This window comes from Sebastes fasciatus, chromosome 15 (genome assembly GCF_043250625.1).
Source record: "Sebastes fasciatus isolate fSebFas1 chromosome 15, fSebFas1.pri, whole genome shotgun sequence".
Lineage (NCBI taxonomy): Eukaryota > Metazoa > Chordata > Actinopteri > Perciformes > Sebastidae > Sebastes > Sebastes fasciatus.
In genome coordinates, this window is record NC_133809.1 from 14,247,487 (window position 1) to 14,269,224 (window position 21,738).

The 21,738-nt window shown below is 42.6% G+C and overlaps 1 protein-coding gene across 1 annotated transcript in view; it reads right to left on the reverse strand.

Annotated features, from left to right (window-relative positions):
• The window catches only part of pacrg (PARK2 co-regulated), a 148,245-nt gene that overhangs the window by 101,507 nt on the left and 25,000 nt on the right, over positions 1-21,738 (reverse strand). The window lies entirely within an intron of this gene.

Here is a 21,738-nt window from a genome sequence, read left to right on the forward strand (position 1 = left end):
CTGCATGTGATTATCATAAAGTGGGCATGTCTGTAAAGGAGAGACTCGTGGGTACCCATAGAACCCATTTTCATTCACATAACTTGGGGTCAGAGGTCAAGGGAGGTTTCATACTTTCTGCTTCTCTAATTTTCTGGGTTTCTTTTTTCTTTTTTTTTTACACCAAAATAAATTTTGAAACAGTATCTCACGTCTAACTTTGTCCCTCAAAACATGACAAACAAAATCAAGAAACTTATGTCAACTAAAATCAATTAAACATAAAGTGGAATTTCACACAATCAGGCTCAAAGTCTGTGCCCTGTTCTTTACCTGGAGTTGGCCTATTATCATTATTATATATTATATTATAATATAATATAATAATTATATTTATATTATTTAATATATGTTATGTTATGTATATATATTATTTTATATATGATAATTATGTTATCACTTTAAAAACAAGTGAATCTAAGATGAAATACACTATATTTAGTATGTCATAATGTGATAATAAATAAAGCAAAGACTGGAATCATGCTTGGAATCATTCATTATTACAGTACGTAAAGATCTCAAGCTAGGAAACAGTAAGTGGATAAATAAGTGAATAACATATCCCGGTTCAAACCACTGATAAGAAACCCCGAAGAGAAGCGCAAACAGTGGAAGCTCGCTTGATAATAATCTGGCTCTGATTTATTCAGTTATGCTGGCAAAACTAAAAATACCAGTGGTAAAATCTTAAATCTATGGAGGAAAATCACTTCATTCTAAATCACACAACAACAACACCCTCAAGTTAATTCATGTAGAAAATAAAAGATGCTCCCGCAGATTCCCCTCCCGCACTGTAAACATGATCAAACCTGTTACAAGAAAGGTGTTGAACGCTTGTGGAAACGGAGTCAGCTGTGTAAAGACGGCTTAGCGCAGACACATTCCACAAGTGAACAAGCTGTTTCTTGAAAAGCGCATTCAGCCCCTGAGAGCCCTTACCAAGTCTGCGTTTCACTGATAAGCATGAAGGTTAATTAGAATTTATGTAATTTATGTTAATTGGCATTTGTGTCGTGTTGCAAAAGAAGAAAGAAAAAAATAATAATGATGGGCGAGATGTAGCGTGGATAAGTAAGTAAGTAACTGAAAGGAGAGTTTTCACTTAATGTATGGCAAGGAGAAACTAGTGTATGTGAGTAACATCTATCACTGTGGGCCCAAATAGGAAACATGAGAAGAATGTTAGCGAGAGGAAGCTGTTTCTCCTACAACAGGACATGAGGAAAGAGCAGAAGAAGCTGTTCAGGCTCGGGAAGGATTGTGAAGGCGAGAGGAGGAGGACACACTGTAAATGCTAAAGAGACTGCAGAGCCTCGAGTTACCCATGACACACATTAATCATTGGTGGCCTCTCTTCACTGCATACGAATGCATGGTGATGATGATCCTCCCCCTGCACCACTATCTTACCTACAGCTGTGACACAAACACAGGCCCAGGTGTCACATAAAGCGCTCTCTTCTCTCCTCTTTTCCCCTCCCTATTTTCAACATCATCATTTCTGTCTGCAATTTCCCCCCACACACACACACCCACACACACACACACAACATACATGCACCCAGGCATTCATCTTATCTCGCTCCCACCCCCCCTCTCTAGTCCCTGCTGGCCTTGGATGCCTCGGTGCCAGGCAGAAAGCAGGTGGCTGAAAGAAAAAGGTTACACTCATTATACAGATTAAACCTGTAAATGCCCTGTCATTGGTGTAATCGATGTGCCACTTCATTGCTGTGACTTATTGATCAATCTCGTCTGGGGGTCGTACACAGTGCATCGTTATAGCTTTCGGTAGTTGCAGGGACTGCCTCTCCTTTCAGACCCTGGCCCTTCCGCAGATGCACTCAGTCCCTCACCCTTACAGGCGGGTGCACTCTAATATGAGGTTCGCCTCTGGCTGTTCAGTTTCTTGGTTCGATAGCAACATTACTTTCATACTATACAGCATCTATGCAAGCACGAATGCAGCAGCTATAACTGTGGATTTGTTAACATATACATCTGTAATGCACATGAAATCAAAGTCAACTAAATGGCGCCCAGTAGAGCACACACCTCCATAAGTGTAAGGACTTTCCAACCAAAATGTCATTAACAGCTTCCACCAACTTCTTTTACGCCAGGGGTTGAACACATCTTTATGATTGTACCTGAAACTGGACATGACTTATGAGTTCAGGTCCTAGAGACTTTTAAGCATTTATAGCCAAGTGATGCGACACCATAAACTAAGCCACTGAGTACTATCCTTGTCCAGCGGTCATTCAGTAGTCTGTGCCCTTCTATCATTGTAGCACATTTTTGGAAAACAGACAGATTTGTTTGTTTATTGGCACACAGTCTGGCCAATAAGTATGAAAAAGATAAACAGTTCTCTCTTTCTTCTTCAACAACTTTTCAGAGTTCTGTGCAAATCCATTTCATAGTATTTTAAAGTTATTACAAGGAACTTTTAACTGGTTATGAAACAATTGAACGTTGATGCCTCTATATACCTACATAAGTCAACGAGAAGCGAGAACATTGGCTATTTCTGTAGTTATTCTTAATGCTTGTTATCTGGTCCGATTCCCCACGACATCAGACGAAACGATTTACGGCATGCAGGTTCACCAGAAACTCCTCCAGCTCAGACTCCAGCGGGGCCTCTGGCAGCGACCAGCACTCTGTGGACAGACCCAGATATGGCTTCGCTGTGACCTTCAACCTGCAGTCGGAGCTCCAGTAGGGTTGGGTGATATGTTAACATTATCCAACTGGCCATCGTTAGCCCGTCAGCTGGGCGTTTTAGCGATGGAGCAAAACACACTTGATTCAAACTCCACAGAAACAAAAAAAAAATCACCAAAACCACCTTGGTTAGTCTTGCCAACAATCACCAACTTTAGTTTGGTCGAAATAAACCCTTATGTCACAGTTAGATATAAAAAATAAGCCGGCTCTGCATGTTGTTTTCCTCCGCTGTATCTCTCATTGCCCGTCGAGCAACGGCTGAGCGGCTTTCGTTCTTTGGAGGCAGAACATTAAATTAGCAAAATAAAATGACGCACCAAAAAACAACCAGCGATATACTCAGCCAATCGCTGATACATTCATCCAATCGTCCAAACCTAAAGCCCAAACCGTATTACTGGGCCCCCTGGAGGTAAGGGAGGCAAAGGAGAACCAGAGCCGGGGCTGAGCTGGTCAGAAGATGCAGGTGCAACACGAGGCGGTGGTGCTCATGGAAATACTACCGCTTTTGTCCACAGGGGCCGCCAAAATCAATACAAAATGAAAGTTCCTTCTCGATATCCTGGCAACAAACAGAAAAAATAAAACAACTATCCATTCTCTTGATGGTGGTAATTAAAATTGATAAACATCTAAAATAGCACATTTTCTTTATCCGTAATTGTTTTTACTGAGGCAGCTATGCTCAGTCCTATAAATCTAGCCCTCAATTAGAATGAAAAAAAATTTACTGTTTCAAGAAACGCCTTAAGACAAACACAAATAGTGCCAGACTACTCACTCAAAGCCAATGTGTGCTAAAGAGAATAAAAGATAAAAAAAATAATAATTAAAAGTAGAGTATAGCTCCTGAATTTAATCAAGGGGGGAAAAACCTACAAAATGAGACAGAAAATACACAAACATGTATTCATTCATACAGTTCCTAAAAACCAGACAAAAGGCGAATAAAAGACATTTGTGTGAAAAAGCTCAACTGACATCCTAACACCTGTCCCATCTTATCTGCGGGCTCAAATGAACTACAGTGACTCAGTTTTGCCTAGCTGAAAGGAGATACGATTTGGCTTCTTTGAAAGGAAACCCTTTACTGCGGGGAGGGAAAACAGGCAGAGCAGCTGCCTTGCCTCGCATGACGCCTGCCTCTCCCGGCCCACACATCACACCAACCCATGGCTACAAAGGACATCAATTTGTGATTACAAATAACACAGCTAGCCTCTCCCCACATTCAGAGGAGCACTGCCCAAACCACCCATTGCTCTCCTTTAGAACTCCTCTGTCCCTGCCGCATCAGTCTGATGGGGGAGGTATCAGGTGCACCTTTGGATTGAAAAAATAATTGGTTTTGGTAAATGGATAGATGGAAGCGTGTGATCGGGCCAAGTTTGGGAAGCGGAGTTTGCATGCTTATCATGCTGCACAGCTGCACACTGCGGGGGATTCTTTGTTTTATGGCGGCTCGCTAAGAAGAGCGTTGATTGCAAGCGAGGCAGATTACTTTGTTTTAAACCACTGTTGAATACAGCTCCGAATGCATTGTGGTGTACACAACACCAAAAGCAGGCCTGTTTCAGAGTTGATTCTTCTACCTAACGCTTGGACGACATCTTTCTGGGCCCCTTTTTCAGGGTCAGTCGCAGGAAGGTGCAGAAGCTTAAACATCCATGTTGCCTCAGGGAGCTATAGCAACAAGAGGTTAAGGCATGTGGCAAAAATTACAGGAATCTCTCGTCTGTCGCTAAAGGGCAAATCTTTTGTGTTAAACAGTGACACGCCCTCCCAGATGAGGTATCCTCCATCCGTTTGTGCACCACAGGTCTGCTGACGAAAAGAAAGTCAGCAGAGCCTCACATTACTGAGAAATGCGTCACTTGTAAATAGTGAGCATTTGAAGATTATGAGCACTGTGCTGCGGTATTTGCCAAAAGGGTGAGAGTGTGTGGCTTGTCGCTACTAGCAGTAAGCTCCTACAGTGTGAGGAGCCATATTAAAGTCTCCATCATTCACCATTTTTTTCCTCACCCTCAGTTATGGATGGAAACAGATGACCGGGAAATTGCACCCTGTCTGACAAATGGCAGGATGGCATGGCTCTGCGGGCTGCCCACCGGCAAACTGCTGCTACTGAGGGAAAGGATGGGAACAAATCGCCTCCCGCTGCTCCAATTACCGAACACGCTCATCTCGCTGAGGGACTGCAGTCAACTCCGTGGGAGGGGGATGGAAAAACACTAGCTTGGGCGAGGGCACATGATGATGGGGTCAAGGGTAAGATGACATCTCATTCCAATCAGCTATCAGCCTTAATGTGTTATTTCACTAAAGTGGGAGTCCAGCAGGCAGGTGACCAGTGCAGTTATAGGACATTGCTGCATAATTCAAACTGGAAATATAGCATGAACCGCTTTGCATTAAAAAAAAAAAAACATGCTAAATATTCTTTTCTAGTGTTGGGGAAAGAAGGAGAAGCCAAGGATTTTCTGTCCAGTTAGGACGTGATATACTTGAGCTCTGCAATGGGGGTTTGGCTATTCACTATTAGCTTAAAGTGCTCCTTAAGGGAATGAGGGAGTTACTAAGTTTTAAAAATAAAATCAGGGGAAAGCAGGGAGGGGAAGCGGGGGCTCTTTGTTAGATTTAAATGCTGCACTATGTTCTCTGTGACAGGCCGCTGGTAATTTATTGCCACAGCTATTACGGTTATTAGAAAACTCACTCAGGAAGACAAATGGCAGCCTGGCTGGTCGTTGGTCTTCCGTCAGAGCTGACAAGGGAGACACAGCACTCTTGGCTATTGACATTTCCACACCTAAAGCCAAGCTCTGCCAGCTGTATTGCAATTCAAACCCCAACTTAATGGCAATGAGCTAAATCATCCCCTAGCTTTGGCGTTCAACTTTTCTTTATTTCCTTTATAAGAGGAGGAGCATTCTGGTAGTCAGCAACAGAGTGCAGCTTTTTTAAATGGACGTTTCATGGGCAGATTTTTAATTTTTTTTCCCCCCAGACTGACAGATTAAAATGAATCCCGCCATAAATAACTTCTATCACAAAGAGCCATTAGGAGCGACCGTTAGGAGTGTCTAAATGGCAGCCATTTCTTCTGTATGACTGAGAGTGTAGAGGGAAGAAGGAGGAGAGGGAGGAGATTTGAGACAAAGGCCCCCGTGTGACAATGTGCTTTTTCAATTTCAACATTTCTGAGGCCTATGAGTCATATTTCACTCAGTGGCCCAGAAAGAATGACAAATGATTTCAGTTGTTCTGCAGCAATTGAAAGTGAAAGGTGACATAGCTATCAGTGAGGGCTTCGGCCCCACAATAACACGTCGTCGGTAAGCACAAAATACAAGGATAAAAACAAAGGCTGAGGAAAAACAAAACTAAAAGTTTAAAGTGGGGTCAAAAAAAAAGTTTGACCTGAACAAGGCTATACAAAACAATTAGCCTATTACTTTATATAAAATGTTATGTGCATGTTAAAATGTTGGTGCCATTGGCTTGTCATATTATTACTTGAAGTGAGCTGTGTGCATGTGAAGATTTTAGAATATGAGTTGCATGAGAAGAAGAGTAAAAATGAATGGAAACAAACAAGATTTATCCTCTAGGGACCATGAATATACAGCATATTTCATGGAAATACAGCCTTTTGTCTTTTGTCTGTGATACTTTGTCATGAACCAAAGTCTGGCCAGAGGGATGAAAGACAAAACTTTATGGGGTCACCAAAAACAAATAACCCTGAAACCAAGTTGCAGGGGAATCTGGCCAAGATATCTTGCTCGGTAACAAACAGACTGACAGAAGGACAAAGAGAGCGACCCTATAGACAGACCGACCAATGAAAGGAGCATAATTATGTGATTGTGCAGGAATTTTCTTTTGTCTAGACTGACCAACATTGACCTCCCATCTGCTTACTGGGCCAAAAACACTGGCTGACTGGGGACAGCATTCCAAAGAAATTAGAAAGTAAGTGTATGAATAACAATGCCATTTCATGTCGAACATGCATTCTCTTTCATTTCAAGAAAAAAAAAAACACTGGCTGTATTTGAAACTACATACTATACTAGCAGTACGTACTGATTTGGCCAAAATGTACTATGTAGTATGCGGTATGCAAACAAAAACAAAATCTACAGTATGCCAAAAATACCCTGATGTCTGATTTGGAAAAAAAACAGTCTGCGTTGCCTATTGTATCCCACAATGCAGAGCACTGGAACGATAATGTTTATGGTCACAACAATAGTGGTCAAAACCGGCAAGTATTTTTTACAATTTTTGTATGCTATTTCATCAATAAATTCACTTCTGACAATTTTTGAGGCGAGAAATCAACTGTGTCGATTTTTTATATTTTCAGTTTTACAAAAATTGATAGCCAATTGAAAATTTGCTCCAACGTTCTTGGAGTTAAGCTGGTTGGAGCTCTCTTATGAGCTGGTTGGAGCTCTCCCAAGAGACTGGTCTCGTAGACAAGAGGCATTTTATTTCTCTGTTGATGGATGGTTTGTTTTAACATCACAACACAAATGTCCATCATAAAATTAAAACTGTATTTTTTTATGACACAATTTCAATATGTTATCAATTATTATGGTTTATTGTCTTACATAACCTTTTAGCTTAGGTTGTACAGACTTTAGGGATATGAAGCATTTTAAGATACTCCAAGAAATTATATCATAATATGCAAAAATACCAATGAAGGCACCGGTGGACCATTTCTATTGCAGAGTTCAAAGGGTTAAGAGCTTGTTTAAAGGCTAAGCCTGGCCTAGCATACTACAAAATAAATCAATTTAACAGATGTATACTGTATACTACTGACAAACGCAGTATGCAGTATGTACTGTGTATTGAATACTGCGTTCGTCAGTAGTACGTAGTAGATGGTTTCAAACACAGCCACTGTTTTGTACTTTAAACAGATACTACAGGATATTGGACAAAAATAACCAGAAAGCAGTATTTATGGTGTGTGTATATGGAGTCCTGATGTGTACTAGTAAATATGGAGAACGGTTGAATGAATAACGCAGAGTGATTGTAAAGCCCGGTGCTCTTACACTGACATGTATTCCTGAGAGGCCACAGGGTGTGGAGTAGCTGTGTGTTGAATTGCTAATGGAAAGTCATGTGAAGGGGAACGCTGGATACACGAGGGTAATGGCGATGATGACACTGCGCTGATAGCTTCCACAACAGTGTAGTTTGTGGCGTGTTTGTGCATTTGTTGACGGAGAGGTTAACATATAGCACAGAGGCTGGTTCCATTACGTTGTGTCAGGAAGCAGGAAGCCAACTGTATTGTATATCATATTATGACATTTCCAACAGCCACACCTGTAGCTAACAGCAGTGAGACTTTCCTGGTCACAAACACAAGGAATGATTTCATTTTGTCTTTACAAGGCAAGGTAAGAAAAGAGGTAGGCCTTCATTTTGTGACATGTGCATTCTCCATGCTAGGCCTTTATTGGAGATATGTATTGGTTTAGCGAAGGCCAAGGTTCAGGGCAGACTGGGGTTAACTGCCACTCCCTGACAGCACCAGATGAGAAAGTGATGTGCACAGTGGGAGGTCACTGTGTGTCAGTCCGCCAGCTAACACTGGCTCATTGGGAACCCGGCACGCTCCATTTAACTTCACAGGGCATCCACATCCTGCATGTCACACACACACACACACACACACATATTAAGGCCCCAGCGTCTCCTGTATGGCCTCGCAGGGCTCCCTGCCTCCCATAGCCTTCCTAGGAAGCCGGAGTCACTATGACTCATTAGGGTAATTGAGACAGGCCCTCCTGAGACTAAAGAGCTGCTGAATTGCTACCCACTCGCGCATTTAAAAGACCACTTAATCAAGCCCTTCTGTGTGTATGTTTTATTCTCTCTCTTTCTCATCATTCCCCTCCTCTTTCTTGTCATGCGTTTCCTTCATTCTCTTTCAGTTTGTCTGTGTTCGGTCACTGAGTGGGACACAGTTTGTGCTGCTAATTGCCAGTAAGGAAATGATCTTGGGGGTTTCCATCTCTAGACTACACTCCCCTGGTGTTGAGGAAGCCTCTGGTCCGTGGAGGTGTGAATGGGTGACAGCAAAGAAAAAAAAATGCTGATTTGTGGATGTTGGTAAGGAAGAAGAGAGGGAGGGGTAGAGATTGAGTGAGGGAGGAGAGGAAAATCCACCACCTCAGCGATTCCGAGGGCCGGGGCTGCTCCGAGCTGACAAAGACACCCAGATTGCGGCCAGAGGTTGTCTCGGCGAGGCGAGGTGAGCCAGAGCACCCGTCATGTAACAAGTCAGATTTAGCAATACTGCTGGGTCAGGTCAGACTCAGATTGAAGTTGGAGTCACGGCTGGCACCACGATGCTGCTCGCCTCTTCTATTGCTCATCCATCTGAACACAAATTACCGAGCCTTCCTCCTTACGCTGAGAAATATAGACTGGCGCTTTGTGCGAAGTGTGTGTACGTGCACTTTATTTACACACATACACACAAATCAAAACAAAAGTGACTATCCTAAAGATGCTGGAGGATGGATGGGTGCTCCCAATGTATTGTATTTTCTCTCTCAGGACTGCATACAAGCCTCTGGCCCAAGAAGATGAGGACAAATCTGAGATGCTGTTAATCTGCTCCCGTGAAATAAGGCAATGACAACGCAGCAAGTTCAACAAGCACCAAACAGAGAAAAGGGGGGTGAGTGTCACCACAGAGACCTCTCTCTTTAATCATGCCCTATTTCTTTCTCTATTTCTGTCTCTCTCTCTCTCTCTCTTTCGCTCTGACACTCACTATATCATTATTGTTTTAACCACCATTCTCTTTTTCTTTCCCTTTTTCTTATTTCCACGGCACCACACATGCACACATCCCTCCCTTCCTTCTTTCTTATCAGTGACAGGCTGGAAACAGCAGCGAGATAAGGAAGCCAATACAAGGTGTGGTGGTCGAACACCCGGGCAGATTAGTCATTGACACGTTTGTCAGGTAACAATGGCAAAATGTGCAGCTCAAACTGGCAAATGGGAGCGGAAACAATGAGATGAATTTCTCCTCATAACGCATTCTGGGCCCTGCAGCATTAGCGGCTGGATCCAGGCGCACACGGTTCCTCCCCTGAGGTGTGGCAGCACAGATTACTAAAATTGGAGCTGTTACTACACACCTTAATCAGTTCCTGTCACTCAATCACTCAGACAGACACACAAGCACACATTAACACACGTGCATACAAACTACAAATACACCAGGGTCTGCTTCATCACTCCCCCCCGCTCTCCCTGTCAGGAAGGTGGAGGGCCTTAATAGTTGTGTGTACCAACAGTTTGTGTACACTCATTTCAACGCACGATATCAGATTTACTGCATCTCGTTCTACAAATTCCATCACTATTGTCAACGTGTCAGCATAACTGATAGATTGATTGACACTCTGTCGATTCTGTGCAATTTAGGCATGGGATAATCCAGCGGCTCAGGGTTTTATTTACAGCTAAAAGCTATTTCTTGCCAAGAAAACTTTCACGAGGCATTTCTGTTTATTTCAGGAACTTCTGTAGCACTTTATTTCTTTCAGGGCGTAATTTAGAACATTAACCTCCTCCAGGTCCTCCTTTAGGCCAGCAGTGCCAATGATTTCAATGATTTCAATACTTTAGTTACAAAATCAATGTACGAGAAATTGTATTTTTACTTTATAATATTTTTGACAATATAGGGTAAATGTTATGGCCAAGGCTCCATTGTGTGCACATAGCCTCCTGTAGTGGATATCAGTAGTATTTTATAGCCAGATTCCCTTTCAAGAGGTAGAAAACCCATTTGGCACATTTTGGGTATTCAAATGGCCAAATGGAGACTCCGCCAGTTTCTATCATTATTAAAAACCTTTGTAGAATCTATGTGCATTGTGTTATTTATATTTACTTTGGCACAGTTGTAGTCAATGAGTTGCTGAATAAATTCGTGGGCATCTCTGTGCATGGCATCATTTCTAGGATAGAAATGTACATTTTTCCTTTGGTTCTTCACAATTTACTCAAGCATAGTAGCGGTCACAATGTTAGTTACACTGGGGATGAATTCTCTGAGGTCTTACCTATCCATAGAGACCAAGATCATGCATATAGACCTGGTAGTTGTGGAGCTATTTTTGGGCATGTTTGTCAAGGTGAACCACACCTTCCAGCACCCTAGGGCTTAAGAGGTTAAAACCAAACTTATCACAAAAAATGAACACTTGAACATAGATCAGCGTGATAAGAACTACCTAAAACCATCTTTGAGAAAAAGTAATTTGACGTGTACTTTGACTTTTTAGTTTGACCCATGTCCCATTCACTAACATGGAAGGGGCGGGGTTTATGACCTATACTTATACATGGAGATATGTATATGTATTGTGGGGGGTTGAAGCTCAACGATCGCCTTGGATTTACTCATGTGCATTTACTAGAAAAGGAAAAACTTCCACAGGACTCTGATGTAAAAATGGATAAAACAAAAATCTTTCTTCCACAGTTTTGTAGTTTCTTCTTACAGGAGTAGTCAAAGCTAAGTTCTCCTAATTAGCAGACTGTACTACGGTAAGAAAACCGTGTTGCTCGGTCCTTAACTTGAGCCTCAACTGAACAAACCACTGTTACCTAAATGAGCACAAGAAGCCTATTTCTCTTAAAGTGACGGTAACACATAAAGACATTACATCAAGATGAATTAAATCAAATGATCATTAATTGACTTTTAACCTTTTAACATATTAATTACTATTAATTAACTCAATGAAATCACTTATTTATCTCATCTACATAAAATGCATAAAATGTATTGAACTAAGTCATGTATACAAAACTTGGCTCCCACATGTATATATACATTTACATGGAGAAATGTTCTGGTACGCTGCAACAAGTTGCTCACTTCTTTGGTTGAGTCTCATCTGTGGTTGACAGAGTTGCTCTCTCAGTGCGTCATCATCAGAGGTGATGTGTTTCAGGGACAGCTCGCCAATAATTGCGTCTATTTTGTCATCTATGGATGACACTGAAGTACTCTGCACCCCATCGGTGGCAATAATGTTTCTCGGTGTGCTGCAATTTGTGGAGTTCTTTTAAGGTCAAGCTATTTTTTTCTTCACCTCTGCCACAGTTCTTATTATAGGTGAAACAAGTGTTCCCAGCATATGTCAACTGCCCCCATGCTGTGTTTTTTTCTTTTGGAAATGCCATGTGTGAAAGTGTCACTAATTAAAAAGTTTTGTTTAGCTGAAACTTCATTTAGCTCAACGTCAGATTTTTTCTTCTTGCTCCATGTTTCCACAAGTAGTCCTATACAGTATTTAGGCTACTAGGGCATATTACAGAATCACAAAATAATAAACAAACAAAAGGCTCAGTTAAAGTAGTTATATGTCCTCAAATGACATCCCTGTAGCCTAGATTATTTTCCTACAACTCACAGGGAAGCTGCTTCTGTTTCTGAACAAAAAGCTTTGACGCAGTTTGCCAAGGTTGAATACATGATACGGTATTCACATGTACATTTTTCATTGAGTCCGATGCCAAAGTACTGTATTTCAGTTTTCTGTGAGCCAATAATAAAATATTATAATAAAATAATGTTTTAATACTGCAATATTAAAACTAGTCACACTAGAGATATGCAGAATTCTGTTCTCTAAATTGCAAGAACAACATAAATTTTGTTTTACTTACATTATGTATTGCTATGTAAGTACCAAAATAAGGAACATAAGAGCATCTTGCAGAGGCTTGTAACGTCTCAGTGTTAACTGGAAAGAAGCAGCGAAACAGTGCAAAGAGGTATCTGCATATTTATATATTTTAAACAGCCTCAGTGACATGAGGCAGGTGTCAAGTTCTCTCACACACCGATGAATAGCTGATAAACCAGTTGTAGGCATTCCTCCTGCTGAAACCAACGGAAGATAATATTTATAAAATTACATGATCAAATGCATTCAAATGTTTTGATAGATATGTCTGTTATCTAAACCGGTAATTTATTATTTTTTGATTAAATAACAGCTGAGATAGTGCTATAATTGTATCTATAATTAGACAGATGTGGACTTGGAAAGTAGTGCACTAAGAAGAACTGATTGAAGTTTGACATTGGACAATATTTACTGAGGTCACTGCTATCTCTGCCTTCAGGGAGCACGAGTCCATTTCCAAATGCAGGGAACTATGTAAATTGAACTGGAAAGATAAAATATATATTTGTAAATGAGTCTCTTCATGCACAAGCAGATATAGAACAGGTGGGACTGCATACAGGTGTGTATACGCGTGTTTCATTAATGCCAACTATCTTGTCGATTGGGCAGCTCATACACACAGATTTTGTTCTATGCACGCTTTGATAAACAGCCCCTGGACTTCAGAGGCCTCTCTTTCCCAACAGCCCACCAGAGACAAACACTACAAGTGTATTCTAGTCAGCCACCTGCCACTTTAAATGGCACTTCAATCAGGAGAATAGCCATGAGTTCTACTCCCTTAAAATGTTGCCATTTAGAGTTATTGCAGCTGTAAAAAGGGTGAAGACTAGACTAGAGCGTGGAGCATGAAGCCATTCAATGTTTCTTCCAGGCTTTCTTCTGTTGTCTTTAAACCAGTAAAGCCAATATAGTATTATTGTATTTAAGAGTATGAGGGAAAATAAAACTGGCAGCACTGAAGATTGTGTCCCTTAGTTCTGCAAAGTTTTCGTTTTTTTTCCCCCTCTCAGACAGCTCCCGCTGGCTCAATTAACTATTGATCAGATTTGTGGAACCGAATGTAAATAATTAACAAAAGTGGAGATAGCATCTGCAGCTCTGCAAACAACTTCAATACAGAGGCCTCTGTGTCTCTGATCAATAGGGCGTGGACAGCATGCACATCAGCCACTGAGAGGGCCTCTGCAAGGTGGCCGCGGAAACAGAGAAAATCACATTTTTATCAGACATCGCAGCTGTGTCAGCAAAAAACATCAAGACCACAGAAGTAATCAGGCAGGGGCTGTTTTATTGTAGATACCAGAGTGGGGAAAACCATCTGTCTTTGACATTTAGAGGTAATCTAATTAACTCTCTGACGTGGCATACCAACAGGTAAATGAAAACTGAAATTGTTGTTGAAGCACTGAGGTGAAATTGGACTTTTTCATAGAGGAACTCCACCGAGAATGATGTGCTCCAATGAAAATCCGTCATCCTATAAGCAGCTCTGAGGGAAGTGATAGCCTAGTTGTGTCCAACAAAGGCTGTGTAAGTAAAGATGTAACATCCTGAAGAGAGAAAAGCATAAAGCTCCTTGGGGATAGAAGTACTATACGGCACTGTTGGGGGGGAATTGCGCGAGGGCCTCTAGGTAACCCTATTTGAATATGAATTCGTCCCATGATCCACATCAAGGGCACTGACAGGGGCACCTCTATCTACAACTACCTCCAGCGGATGTGTCTGCGTATCTGTGTGTGTGTGTGTGTGTGGGTGCACAACTGATCACTCCGTGCAGCCATCAGCCACCGCATTTTTCCAAGGTACTTTGTACAGTGCATTAATCACAGAGACCCTTGAGCGCTTCCACGGATCCAAATATTCCGACCTTGAGGTTACAAGAAAGACATTAGTCCTGATCCATTCAAAGTATTGGAGACAGGGAGGGGGAGCAGAGGGAGGGGGCAGAAAAGCTTTCAAGGTAATGAAATTCTGCCATAATTTAAAGGAAAAGACTTGTGGGGACAAGCCTGAGCCAGAGTTAGAAAAAAAAAAAAGATTAAATTGGATTTTTTTTTCTTTTTCCCCTTTATTTTAAATTAGGCTTAAGTGCATGTGGGGGGTAGTTTTTCTTTCTCTTTTTTTTTTTTTTCGAACAAAAGCATGATAACAGCATTAACGTCCAGAATGAATCGAATCATTTCCAAACCAATTAACCTTTGACAGAATGGATGAGTGGACAGGAATGAGAATGGTGCATACGGGAGGGGAGAGAGAGAGAGAGGTGGGTGGAGGAGAGCGGGCAGCAGAGTGCAGAAACAGGGGTCTGACTGTCAGGGAGCAGGCATTTTGGGGGTGATTGCTGACTGAGAGCATGGCATGAGGGGGTCTGATAGGGCACCTGGAGATACCCCAATCGGACCGACACCAGAAACCCCTGCTGGTGGTCCATCTGAACGGGGAAACGCACCGCACTCTCATCTCACCTCCCTCTCCCTCCTTGCCTATGTCCTGTCCATCCTGACTGATAGTAGAAGGGGTCTGCAGTTAACCCCACTTATTCTTTATGCTGGCTCTCACAGCCTCGCTCGCTCTATCTATCTATTTCTATTCCTCCCTCATTGGCTCACACACAGCTGCAGCCGGTCCATTAAGTTAATTAAAGGCTCCATTTTGAGCTGGAGCCCGCTAGCAAATACGAGTGCCAATCAATAGATCTCTGGCTTATTTTGTGGGTGGGAGGGGTGACAGCGCTGGTGCTGCATTCAGGGACATGATTTGTAGCCTTGGCAGACGAGCCATGTCCCTCTCTGTCTTGTCCTCTGTCTCTGTCTAATTTGGTAGCCACCCTGCCCCTTCCACAATCTCCTTCCCGCTCTTCACCGTGATGTCATCTATCACTTCGCTCTCCCTTCTTTACCCCCAGCTATCCACGGCTTTTCCCATCTGCCTAGAAGGAGTCACAGTGTTTCCCTATGAGAGAGAGTGTGCATTTGTTTTAGTCACCATCTGCACAGGGGAGCCAGCTGTGTGGGGTTGCAGCTGGGGTTGGAGATGTGGGAGGCTTGCGGCGGGGCAGTGGTGGAGCTGAGATCAACAGGGTGTCCGGAGGGATGATGTGAGCTCGGGGACCAGGAGAGGAAGTAACCGTGGGAACAGAAGGGGAGGGTTTCATTACGAGAGACTGCATAGCGTTCCAAAGATCATTACGCAGAATGAGAAGCTCATTTTCCATGTCTGCACCCATGTCTAAAAGTGTCAACATGAGCTGTGAGAAGAGCAGATACGATCTTCGGAAGCAGTTGGTTGCCAGTAAAAGCGTTGTGCGTGGAAGCTTCACAGATATAGATCACTATTGCTGGAAATGAGGATCATGAAAAAATATTTAGGATGCAACTGAGCCCCCTATAGGAGCAGTGTCACTTTCCATACTCATATAGAGGACTAAAAATGGATTGATTCACATTGTAAGTCATCTTCCGAAATAAAAGCATCCTCCATTTTCACCAAAAATCCATTTTTCTGAGATTATCTTATACCACAGCAAGAGTGGAAGGCCCACAGGCTAAACAACCATCATCAGCTTCACGTGGCGTTCGTCTGCTATGAATAATGGCTGAGGGCGGCAGGCGGTGTACCAGTTCAAAATCCGCATACAAGCTCTCTCTGCTGGATACCTCTGCTCCAACAGTCCCTCCATTCCTGCAGTCACACCAGCAGCATGGCAGCGGCGCAGCTCATCGAGCTCCTTCCCAGCAGTCATTCGACAATTCCCTCCCTCCAGGGAGGCAGCCCGTGCAGGCCTTGATGGTTAGCCAGTGTTGTTTGTTGGAGGCCCTTTCCTTCCTCTACTCCCCCTCTTTCTCTTCTCATCTCTCTTTTTTCAGTGAGAATGCCTGGTGCTTTTTTCCACTTCTCTAATCTAAACTCCCTCCTTCTCTCTTCCCTCTCCTCTCAGAGAAAGCCCAGGGGGGCTTGTTCATATTCTCTCCTCTTATTGTGTTTCATCTTTTTCCTTATGACACAGAACTATCCCCCCAGAGTATCCTAGCTTTCAGCCAGGGAGCCGGAGAAAACGCATGGTTAACCCCATTTTATTCTGTCTATTCAAAGGTTCCCCCGACAAAGCTCTAGTGCTCACCGCAGATAAGAAATCATTCACATAGAGCAGAAGAGAAGGTTTGGTATGCATTCAACAGAAGTAGAAGAGAAGGTCATTTTGTGCAGGAGTGTGGCGTTTCGAAAGGAGCAGTGCATTTCTTACCAATATGTTGCACCATATTGTGCAAAACAATGGAGGAGCTCACTCACTGAGGCATTTCTATGAAGCAGCTGTTGTGAAAGTGCTACAGTACGCTGCTGCACTTTTGGCTGGCTATAGTATCAGTTTTATAGAGGTGTTATTTTCTAATATCTGTATAGAACTCCAGGAGATAACATTAGTACAATGTTGCAGTAAGCCTTTGTCAGTCATACACTTGAGTCTATGATATTACAACTAGGGCTGATGATTAAAATATTTTATCGAGATTAATCGCATGATTGTCCATAGTTAATCGCGCTTAATCACAAATGAATCACACATTTTTTATCTGTTCAAAATGTACCTTAAGGGGAGATTTGACAAGTATTTAATACTTGTATCAACATGGGAGTGGGTAAATATGCTTGCTTTATGCAAATGTATGTATGCATTTATTATTGGAAATCAATTAACAACACAAAACAATGACAAATATTGTCCAGAAAACCCCTCAAAAAAATATGCTCATATCATAATATGGCAAACTCAAGCCCAACAGGCAACAACAGCTGTCAGTGTGTCAGTGTGCTGACTTGACTATGACTTGCCCCAAACTGCATGTGATTATCATAAAGTGAGCATGTCTGTAAAGAGAAGACTCATGGGTACCCATGGCGCCCATTTTCATTCATATATCTTGAGGTCAGAGGTTAAGGGACCCCTTTGAAAATGGCCATGCCAGTTTTTCCTCACGAAAATGTAACACAAGTTTGGAGCGTTATTTATCCGCTTTTGCAACAAGCTAGTATGACATGGTTGGTACAAATGGATTCCTTAGGTTTTCTAGTTTCATGTGATACCAGTATCTTCACTCTAGCTTTAAAACTGAGCGACTGTAACCTAAAAATCGCAGGTTGCATTAAAGAAATTACTGGCATTAAAATGAATTTGCGGTAACGCGTTAACTTTGACAGCCCTAATTACAACAAATTAAATTTAGATAGGAGACAACGCAACAACTGTATTATTGTGCCACGGGCCATTGCCATAAAGTCCTCCATAGTGCTGGTCCATATGTGTACTGTACTGTAAGACAATTTACTGTTACATAAATGACAAATTTGTCAAGAGCAGCACTCAGCTGTGAATTGAATTGACAAAGCAAAATGATGTACCCATGCCATGTAATATAGCTGTCAAAAGAAGGGGTTATCAAGCATAAGGTATGACACATAAAAATGTAAATGGTCGGATGGGGGGGAAAGGAGGGAGGGAGGGAGAGAAATAAGGCTCTGTTGCTGTTTCTGCAATGACCTCATCTCTCTTTCACCCCACTCTCTTTTTGCTCTTGCTCTATTTCATTTTCTGTCTCTCTATCTTTCACTCTCTCGTATCAAGCGCACACTCCCACTGCGTTTCTCAAGCACATGCTCCCTCATCCTCGGTCACCCTAACCACCTCATTTCTCCAGCCCTCCCTCCTCTCCAACTCTCACTCGGTGCGTAATTCAATCATCCCAAGGAGATGGATATCCGTCCCCTAGGAGCGCTTACGCTCTCCATTTCCTAAAGCGCTTGATCAGATTAATTGATTATCCCCCCCCCCGCCTCATCTCTGCGTCCCTTCTGCAGACCGAGGCCGGTGCGGTGGCGGAGGGTGGGAAGAAATCAGGTTTGCATTGATATTTTTATAAAATGGCTTTTTACTTCTGCCCCCAGACAGACCCTGTTAAAGGACAAAGGGGAATAGATAAAGTACATGAACCAAGAGAAAGGGGGGGATGTGGGGGGGCGCGATGGGCAACATGGAAGCCTGCAGAAACAGACAGGCAGGATTTATAAAGAGGACAAAACAACAACCTGGAGCGTACAGGAGACACTGAGCTGAACAGGAGATCAAGGGACAAGATAAAGCAGATAGGCGATCAATGAAATGAAATAAACAAGGCTGTTTAGGAGGTGTATGGCACATGTGAGGTGAGTGTGTGTGCATGCATCTGTGTACTAGGATGTTTGGCTGCGAGCCCGCGGAGCACAGCAGAGGGTAGAGATGGGAGAGTCGAACCAAGCCCCACGGGGAACGCAGGAAGACCTCAACTCATCCATTATAACTGAGAGCCAAGCGGCTGCCATGTCTCCTGATTGCTGAGTCCCTGTGGAGCTCTCTCTCCCCCCCTGTCTCTCTCTCTCTCTCTCTCTCACTTTCCCCCCTCTCTCCCTCTCTCTCCTTCTATCTCTCTCTTTTTGGCTCTGGGGATGGCAGTAGATTACGGTGCTGTTCCAGGCCTTTGGCTTCTACGTCATGGCAGGGGCCAAATATATACGCACAAACATACACACACTCACGCACGTAAAACGCAAACACGCAGGAACACAAACACACAGAGACGGGGATAGGAACTCGCTCGTCTCCTCTCTTATCTATCTGCCGCACATGTTCCCCATACGTGTAAAGCTTTTACCTGAGCGCGCCATTACAGTTGAGGCTTTTACCTCTGGAGAGCCAAATTACCTTTCAGATACAACCTTCCCTTTTTTCCAACTTGCCCTTGACATTTAGTTCACTTGCATTCCCCCCCTGTACACATAGACTCAAACACACACTATAAAACCACACATATGCCAGCATGCAAGCACGCACACAGACACACAAATACACAAAGTTGCGGGCTCATAATTGTTTGTTATTTAGACCTCACACATTTTCTACACATTCCTTCTCTACAGTAACTTCAACAAATACTGTATGTTTGCAGGATGGAGCACACAGCTTCGGCAGGATCGTACTGTAACAACAGAGCTGACCATGTTCTTTTAAGCTGCAAAGCTTTCTCGTACTTGGCAATAACAGGTAAGGCTCGCTTTTCATTTGTTTTATTAAGAAAGGCGGATACCGGTTCTATCGATGAGGAAATATTCATCCAATAACACCAAGCTCCGGCTTTCTACTTATTGCCATCTACAATAAAACAAATATAAGAAGACTCCTTCACCAACATTGTATCCAACAACGGGATGTTTTGAAACCATAAAATATGGTTAGGGCTGCACAAATAATTGCAGATAATTAAAAATTGATGTTTTCTGTTCCAACAATTAATCATGAACCTTATCAAAACCCCATGATGCAATATTTTTGATATTAACATTGATTTAAATTACTCCCTGTTAAATGAATTTGGTTGGTATCACATGATCCCACTGAGAGTCAACACCACACTCTGCAGTTCTATATGCAAGATATACGCAAGACTGCTCACACCAGCCAATTCTACACTGCCTGCCCAGCGTGAAATGGTGGGCAGCTTTATTTATTGAGTGGCTCTTGAGCATTTAGCGAGCCAAAGAGACCCGAGATATATTTTTCAGAAGTTAGCGGGCCCAACTAAATCTAAAGCCGAGAAAATGTTGGCCTTTCATTTGGCAAGCAATAAAGAGGATTCCGAAACTCAAAAAATGCATTTTGTTTCGTTTCTGCTCGATGTGTAAGTCGAGCATGTGTTTGCTAACAAATTTCCATAAATATTTGATAAGCTGATACAGGATATCAAACCTGCTGCTGCATGCTAGGGTCAACTCTGTGTCATCTAGCAATCAAAGCAGTCACTTTCCAAGAGTAACTTAAACCTGCAGTAGGCAGAACACTTTTGGCATCATTGGGCAAATATTCCATAATAACCTTTCTGCATATTGTAATTCAAGTGTTCTGAGAGATAACTAGACTTCTGCACCTTGAGCGTTCCTATTGGCTGTGCTCCAGCTGGTGGGCGGTGCTTGGTATTTCCTCAAATTATCTCAACATGGCTGCCGTGTTACAAACTTTCTCATTTTACAGCTAAACCGTACACTACAAGATGTTTCTGAAAACATTTGAGGCGGGAAATAAGCATTACAGTAACAGAATATTGATTCATATTTGATCAGCAAACATTTGATCAGACTTTGCGAGTGATTGACAGCTGCTCATACGTGGACGGCAGCTGGACGGCAGACTCCAGCTCAGCTCTGATTGGTTGTTTTCCTCCGGTCTGTGAAATCTTGCAGATGCCATTAGGAGCACCGGACGACACAGAGGCACATGATTTTTTCATGCACTACTCATCATTTTTGCTCCATTTCTACCCACTGCTTTTTCTTTTTTTTTTACCTTCAATGGTTTAGGTGTTCAGTACTCTTACACAATGGGTGCAGGTGCAACAGAGCACAGTTCTGACATTCAATCAGGCCTGTTTGTGTATTTCATGGTCACACTGGCTGTTTGCTGCTGCGCAGAGGCAAACATGTAGAGACAGCATCTTTGTAGGAGGGAAGCTGAACTCCTGACCTGAATACACAGACTCATCAATAAAGACAGTCTAACTGATACACAAATACAGTACACACACATAAACACACACACTCTACTATGCCTGAGTACTCAGCCCACAAACTAAATCAACTTATTTTTCCTTTCCGAAAGTCTCTCTCTCTCTCTCTCTCTCTCTCTCTCTCTCTCTCTCTCTCTCTCTCTCTCTCTCTCTCTCTCTCTCTCTCTCTTATTTGCTAGGGGGCTGAGCTCTCAGACTGGGATTGATCCGGCGCTGCCGTCTTGAACCTGTGCCCCGAGGGCAGCTCATTGCAAACACGCCGCAGCCCCTCTCCACTTACTCCGATCACGGTTACACTTTCTGTTACACTACACCCACATTTAAACCCACACAGCGAGTGCCACCTCTACCTGAACCTGCTTTAAACAAACAGAAGGCTGATCTGATTTTAAGGAAGCACTAATCATAGGAAAAATGTGTCTCCTCCACTAAAACAGACACGGCATTTCGACATTCCACTTGTTCACAGTCAGTGTCAGTGAGCTTGAGCAAATAAACTCTTCTTTTGAGGAGGATTTTAAAAAATGACTAGCATGTGTATAAGTATTGGGGGGAAATCAATAAGCATAACAGCTGCATTGGAGATGACAGCAACAATTTCA